The following is an 8,894-nucleotide window of genomic DNA, read 5'->3' on the forward strand; positions in this document are numbered from 1 at the left end:
CAATTAAAATATTTGACATTATAGTACTATTTCGAGACAATTATGTCACTTGTATCGAAGTAGAGAGAGGAAGAAAAGGACCAAACTAAAGCACACGATTTAGGGTATGTTGTTACTGATAATACTGATAAGGATTATTTTACACGTTAGTTACTAATGAACTACACTAATAAAAGGTATAAAAAGGACTTGTTTTTCCTAAACTAACAAACTACGCCGTTTGAGTTCTCTGATTATGAATAGAATTTTTGATAGAAAGCGAAGTTTGAAGATGAAAAAGAAAAATAACCTGTCATATTATTATGTCACATAACTTTACCATCTACCTATGAAAAAGCGGTAGACGGTAACTGGTCCGAAATATGGAATATCTTTAAATTAAAATGGCAAAGCTTCAAACTTGAAGTTACTGTATAATTTGTCTTAAATTCACTTCTAGAAAGTACTAGCTATATACCCTGAGCGCGTTGGTATGCTATATTGCAGAAACCTTTATGGGCTCATGCACAACACTGCTGAAAATCATGAAATGATGAAATGCATAGTTTATATATAAATTATATAATAAAGCTTATTAATAATTTTATAATAAAGCTTATTTACCAAAACATAAAAAAATCTGTATCTATTTTTAAAGATTAGAGAAAAGTCCATTTCGGTGTCCATAAAGTTTCAGAACCATAAAAAACGACGGCGGATACGTGTGTAATAAACATTATTTTTGGGAAACAGTTTTCAAAATAGACAATATTTATCTTTATTATACCTTATTATGTAAAACATTAGGTACTCCCGCTTAGTTAAATATTAGGGTCTTATTTCTTAACACAAACGCAAAAAGAAAATGGATAAGTTCTAATTACTATCGACAATTTTAAGTAGAGATAAAAGTATTAGAAGTTCTAAACTTGAAATAAAACTGAGGAATTTCATATTAAATGAGACAACGTAAAAAGACGTTATTAATACCTATTGTGACACTAAACTCACTAAAAATTCAATAGACTTTTCCGATTTTCCGTAGATACGCATAAATGTATATTTTTAACTAAATGTATATTTTTTAAAATATAATTAAAGTTCACGTTTCTTTATGTCAAAAACCATTTCATTAAATGGGTATGAGTATGTAAGTACATTGTATCTATATATTTTCTGTTCTTATGGTAGTCTCCAAAGTGGTTGGGTCTGGAGTAATTTTGACAGGGCTTTTAATGACAGGTTTTGTGTTAGGATTTCTTAAACCTATGATTATTTTATAAAATCAAACCTTGAATAGTGATAGGATTTCGAGGGCGATAAATCGATATAGCTAAGATTCATTTTTAGAAAATGTCGTTCTATCCCTGTTTTTAGACACTGAAAAAATGGCTATAATATCGTTAGAATGCTAAGGTAAATTTCGCAATTGTCAATATAGTTGTCATAGCTCAGGTGGAAAATCGGCCGGTCGAGATAGACCGAGAAGACCACGATTCGAATTCCATGTCTCCAGATCGACTATTTTTTCTTTTTATTATTATGTCGTTAAAATCGAAAAGTATTATTCTTATTTTATCAATATGTAATTCGTATTTAAATATGATTTCAAAAAAACACGATTTACTAAAAATACCGAGCTAAGCTCGGTCACCCAGGTATTATACCGAATCACTGATTCGTTTTACCAAATATCGTGTTGACTTAGTCGGAGGTAGCAGCTAGCACTTGATCAGAAGCAATAATCTGTTCTCGTATCTGAAATAAAAAGTGAAATGTATTAATATAAATGAGGATATCAATGCGCACAATTCTAATATCAGAAAATGACTCAATAACCGTTTTAACTTTCGTGCTTTATATTAGTCCTACAAGCTGTTTTTTCCATTTCATTTCTTAATAAATAAATAAAAACAATATTGTAAATTTGAATGATCTATTCAAAGAACTCTGGACGACCGCTCTGGTTTAAGGTGCGTGTGACGTGTCGGCGGTGGCTAAACACCGACGGTCGCGGATTCGATTCCCGCTCGGGGTGGATATTTACTGTTTTTCTTTGTGTTTATACAAATAATTATTTCTGGTCTGGTTGTTAGTCCTTGTGGGTCTCCCCGCCGTTCCTCGGAGAGCACGTTAAACTGTCTATTAAAAGAGCGCAGAGCCTACCAACTTCTATACATCAAAGTTAAATCATGACAATATCGTTTATAAATCTTTATTCTCCGAGAATTTTTGTTTGTTGTTTGTTTTCGAATATCGCTAAATATGTTGCACGAAAATGGATTCAGTTTTCACAATTATTATCCTGAAGCTCTAGGGTCTAGCTTCAGTTCAAATATAGGTTTCATCTTGGACTATCTAGAAGTAATTACCTACTCTATAAACATCGCGATGAAGTCCTTTAGTACGCACATTAACAAACAATGCAAATGAAATCTAGTGTACGTTTGTTTATATAGTGTTAAATAAAAGAAAATTGAAAACGCTAAATCTTTTCCATTTTAATTGTCCTTTAAATCGTATCGTAAAGTTTGTTTTTCTTTATTTTTAACGTGACATTTATAGACCGTAATGTTGGGATATGGCAGCTATTTGTTTTCTCGCTGACAACACGAACCATCAATATTAGGTTTTCGCAATCATTTAGCTAAGTTTTCTATTCTAGATTCAGTTAAGTACTACATATATTAAAGATTTCAAGTCTTGTAGCTTGTTAAGTAGGTACTTAGTAGCTATAAACACTAGTGACATGACATGTATTAAATTTGTTTGTTGTTCTTATTGATATTAGGACACAGCAGGAAATATTTTGTTCAAAACATCGATCGACTGAAGAAGTAATAATAAATAAGTAAGATAAATAAATATCTTATAACACACACACAAACGGTCCTCTGTTCCTAAGGTAAGCAACTTAATGCTTGTATTACAGGTAACAGTCGAAAGTTATAGCTATTTTTTAGATAAATGTACATAGATATAATCCATGTATAAATAAATTACCTCCAGACTTGTCGGGATTTGAATCCACAACCTGTGGAGCACAAAGCACGTCTAGTCCTATGTAAATCAACTTTAAACGAGCACATTCAAATAGTACCTCTCTCATGTAGTGTTGTGTTCCTGTGGTGAGTAAGACAGAGCTCGGATGAAAGAGAGAGGAAGTTTAGCAAGACGATTTTGTTATGCTGTAAAGTATCTATGATAACAACTTCGAGATACGGCGAAGAGACCGAAACCTACGAAGAGATATGAATAGTTCAGAATTATATATTATATTATAATAATTGAGCAATAGTAATATCTGCCCCGAACGGAAATCGAAACCGTGACTGCCGGCGTTAAGACGACTACTTATCATCACGCTACTTTTGTCAACTGACTAAACTCTGATATTGCCAAAATTCTACAAATTTTTGTTTTCAGTTAAAATATTAAGGTTTTTTGTCTTGCCTAGTCATAGTACGTTTTTTTTTATTTTTTCTAATGGGAACATTTTTTGTACCCAAGAATCTTAGAAGGACCGAAATTTACTTTTTATCACTTCATCACTTCAGCCAATGTATCTATTTTTGATAACTAATTAAAAAACGACAATTCTTACATTCTTAGTTGTTTATAAATTTAGCAAAAATAAATAAAAAGGTTCCATAACTTCTTTTCACAACTTAAGAACTAAATATTTATATTATGGTATAAGCCGTGTGGTGTCGACCGAGTAGAATAGCACCACCCCTTTCTTCCCGTGAGGGTCGTAAAAGTCCACCGAGGGATAAACCTGGCTCAAAATCATCAGGGTCCTTGAGAAGGAAAACTTCATTTGAAACCCGGAATGGGGTCTCCGTCAAGCATTCGTGGCATAGCTCTAAAATGCGAAGGACTCCTGCAGCCGATCTGGCTCCACACGTATGGACTCGTCGTTCCTGTGGGCTTAGCCAGTGAGGTCGAGAGGGTAGCGCAGAGCTTAGGCAACTCTGCGTTTTCCTAAAGAGTGTACTAGGCGACACAGTGTCTGTCTGACACTCTCTAAATCGTCTGCAATAAACGGACTAACGCCAATGATGATGGTATAATAAATATTCTACAAGTTGTTTAATATGGCATTAAATATTCTTTAATTCTATGTTTATTACATAAAACTCGTCAGGTCAGGTACTTTTGAAGATATTGAAGATTTTCTAACCGACCCTGTTTCTATGCGCCCCGGTAAATGTCAATCGATAAAATAAATATGTAAAGCGTTATATTACTTGAAACAATTTCGGTATGAAATGTTATGAAAGATCGGATACAGATGTTCGTCTAATAAACGCCCCTGTCAAACGAGGCTAATGATGTCGTTACGCATTTCGTGTTATATTTTAACACCGAAAGTTTCATTCATTTAGAATCGACTATATCTCGGTGTTTACTGATTTATATGCACCTAGTTTAGATTCGTAGCATAGAAATGTTTACAAAATCTCCGGCGCTCCACTTTACTAAAATACATGTTTGAAAATCGTTTGAAAAATGGGCTGCCGAAATTCGGTCTGCAAGCCCTCATCGACGGATGTTTGTGTGGATTAAGAAAGATTATATACCGTACGTGGTTTAGAATAAAGTTCGCTTATATGCCCTACTTTTATTAGTTTGTTCGATTTTAAAACAGGAAACTATTTTTATATACGTAGTTTTCACTCTCTGACTTTATGTCGGCTGTATGCTGTAATATGTGATAATATTTTAAACTCGCTACTAAATAACGTACCTGGCAGACGAAATAACTTTAATTCAGAATGTTTGTCTTCACACGAGACATGTGATGTGAAATGTTAATTTATGCGAGTCTCAACATTACGCACGATGTTCTGTCTCTCGACGTATCTTCTGAGTATTTTAAATACACATTTAAGTATGTATGTGTTTAAAATTACTAGCAAGTTTATATTAGATGCGTACTTTTAATGAAATTATTACTGTACCCTCTATTTAACATAGTTATAAACGATTTTTTAGTATTGTAATAAAAAGCACTGGTATCATTTTCATCTGGTTTCTACGAAATTATTTTTACGTCACCAAAAAGCGATGAAAATATCAAATGCTGAAATATTGCATGCTGATTAATCTTATACATAAAATTCTCGTGTCACAATGTTAGTTAATATACTCTTCCGAAACGGCTGGATCGATTTTTATGACATTTTTTGTGCATATCGGGTAGGTCTGAGAATCGGCCAACATCTATTTTTCATACCCCTAAGCTATAAAGGGGGGATTTAGGGGATTAATAGCATATATGGCAAAATAACGTTTGCGGAGTCAGCTATTTTTTTTTAATTCTAATAGAATTCTTGTTATTGATGACTACTATATGCTATTGTATCTAAGTAAACTATTTGTGATTGTAATATGTGAATTTATTGTAAGTTTTGTAGCTAATTTTCTTGCGAAAATTCAAAACATTTGCAAGTGTGGTATCGGTCTTATAGTTTAAATGGGTACATATAAACCTAATAAATATCTAACGTAAAACAGGCAGACTATAAAGCCCAATCTAAAACACATACATCTAAACCGACGTATAACGTTTATAATTTTGTAGGACAGGTAAACAAAGCAATTCGTGTTCAAATAAATAAGTATACCAACTGAAGTAACTAACCTCGTTTTCATTGTCTTTATTTATTATTCATTTCACGAATATAAATATTTATTAATTGAAACACGGTTTTGATTATTGAAGATTCAAAATTAACAAAACAATAGCACCTGAGTGCAATTATCCTGGAATTAATGGCAATTGAGGTTATATTTAGATACGGATATGAAATTTACAGACTATAAGCTAATACCATCAGTGACTGGGCTCATGTTTGTCTTCATTATTGTATTACTACAACTTAATAAATAATTAAATAATTATTTACGGATAGTTACAAAACATGTGCGTGAATTGGGTAGTAGATATAGATAGTAGATATCCTGACAGCATGTACCCTTTTAACGGTAATGATAAATGTTTTAGAATTTTTTAACCGTTTCAAATCCACGATCTACGATCTTCGACTGCAAAAGACACATAGATATAATTTGGAAAAAATGGCGATTTACTAACGACATTCAGGTGGTTTAATCTTTTCAATAGCGACTCCAGCTATCCTCTGGCTCTTGAAGCAGATCTCCCTGACATTAAAAGAATTCAGTGAGTTAAATCATGTTACGTTCTAATAAAGCTGCCACCACTGTTGCTAGCTGTTTTGCTTTAATCAACTTGGTACCTATCTTTATAATTATTATGACATATAATTCCAACTGAGATTCAAGATGTTTAAGATATATTGATGGTAGAATTTAAACTAATTAATATTAAAGGTGAATATATTTTTTTAATTAAGTTTATTTCTAATTTTATTAATATTCGTGCACAGTATTGCCTAAGAAACTTAGAAACGATAATGTGAAGAAACTTATAGAACTCTAGCATCACAGGCGCTTTATCGACTCTACAGCGGCTGTCAACTCAGCGCATCGAGAAGCTCCGGCTACCTTAATAACTATCTAAACTCAACACTGCTCGAAAACAATATTATTTGTCTGTTTTTTCATTTCAGCCTATCGCAGTCCACTGCTGGACAAAGGCTTCCTCAAGTTCGCGCCATATAACCGGTTTTCCGCAATCCTCATCCATACACCACCTTCAACCTCACATGGATCGTTGGCCTAGCAGTAACCACAATAGATTTTCAGCGAAATATTTCTACTGTGCTTTGTCTTTTGTCTCAACGAAAAGCTTGCACGTTAACCGCATTTACAGACTTATTTTTGAGATAAACAGTGATTATTTTTTTAATCTTAATGTACTGTTGTCTCGTTTTAGTTTTCTACTCATTAAAAAGATTTTTATAGACCATAAAGATGTTCGTCGTTGTCTGGCGGTCTGAGCGTTTGTGTTTTTGATACGAGCGTTAATACGTGCATGTATTTCATTTCATTTGTAAAATATAGTCATACAAAACAAAATCACATAAAAAGTATTATCGGAATTTGTTCCCATTTTTTATCAGTTTAACTATTAGTCGTGATTTCGCTATAAAAATGCACGTAAGACATTCGGTCAATGACTATGGTTAGAGTAACTTTCTTCGTGCATTTAAAAGTTATTTACAGAAATCTCCAATAGACGGGTAATATAAATATCAGCTACCAGACATACAGGTATGTATTGAATTGGGATTATAACAGAGTATTCTATGGGTAGAGTAGTAGAGTATCTAGAGGTACTGACATCTTTATATTCATCCCACGTCTATTTCTAAAAGTGAAAAGTATCGAAACTGTTAAAAAACATTAATTGTGAAGACAATGATGTGCCTTTGTTACACAAATGTAATCGTAGAATCGTCTCCCTGGTGTTTATAACAACAAACGCAACTGATAGCTTTACGTGCTTTTCGAAGCACAACAGAGATTTTTAGAGTGTTAAGCATTTGACTACAAAATACACACACAAACACATAGGAACACGCAGCTAAGGAACACATAAGTACAGGAAATTATCTCAATAGAAGCCGGTTTGACTTATTAATAAAAACGTAAAAGGCTTTTATTAGAAATACCTATTCTTTAACATTTCGATAAATATACAGAAGAACATGAACAAGGAAAATAAGTTTTATTTTATGCATTCATAGAATAAAAATTGAATACCAAACACTGCCAAATATTAGAGCTACTTTAACACAGCTTTCATATTAAATTTTGTTACTAATACAAAATAGTTGTGTACCAATAAAAACCACTGCACCACAGCTTGATATTACTTACTACCTATGTCTTAAATTGTTCATGATGAGAACCACTGGAATTTGTACTAATTTATGATTTGTTTTTTTTTTATTATTATAACAATCCATGCTTGCTTGTAAAAAAAGTTCAATTAAAATTATTGAACTCTTTTTAAAAAAAATCCTTGTACAAAAAACTTGCGAAATCAAAGAAATTGAAAGTTAAACGTAATTACACATTTCAATTACCCGTTACTCTATTCCTACTAATTTTTTATATTATATTTATATTACAACAATGTTAAAAACACTTAGTTAAATATTTTTGAGGCCTCGAAAATTTTTCTTTATCAAACTTTAACAGTCATCCCTAGAACGTTTAGTTTTTAACCAAAATGTTGAATATAAATTTGCTTATGTTGTATCTGAACGTTCAAAGATAAATTTTCTAGTTTTACCTCAGTACACGAATTTAACGCGATCATTATCATCATAAAAACTTTATGGTCTGGCTCACCGAATGAGCGGAAAAACTAAAATATCTCAAAGCTTTATTCGCGACTATATTCGCCAAGCGTTCCTACACATATTAATAAAAGTAAAATCTGATTTATTTCATGACTTCTTTATTTCTCGGGTCATTTTTTTAAGAAAAATATACCTACCTCAATAAGCGGGTCCATTTTTCTTAAACTTGTGATAAATTACGTACCATAAAAATATTGTCATATTTAAAATTGGTCAATGGAGTATACTCTTGGAAATCAAATTGAAATTAAAAAAAAAGTGTTTCAGTTGAAAGGTCTTTAGTGTACTTGACAAAAAGGTTTTTTTGTTTTTTTTAATTGCTAGATTTCATGTGAAAATTAAAACACTACATTTTTAAAACTAATAGACTAAAAAAAATTACAATCGAAAAGCAAAGGAATATAAATTCTTAAATCATAGATAAATTCATATTTTATTTTCATACATATATTTGTTTGTTATAGTTTGATTTTTTGTTTCTTTTTCAACTTTAACAATAAAATGGTAAAGAAAAAACAAAATAAACAAGGTATATTTTTACTTACATTAAGAATATTCGTAAAATTCACAAATTCCGAGCCAAAGCAACTCTTGCGCACGCACGTCACGCCCGTTGCC

The sequence above is a fragment of the Melitaea cinxia genome, chromosome 14, assembly GCF_905220565.1.
Source record: "Melitaea cinxia chromosome 14, ilMelCinx1.1, whole genome shotgun sequence".
Taxonomy (NCBI): Eukaryota; Metazoa; Arthropoda; class Insecta; order Lepidoptera; family Nymphalidae; genus Melitaea; species Melitaea cinxia.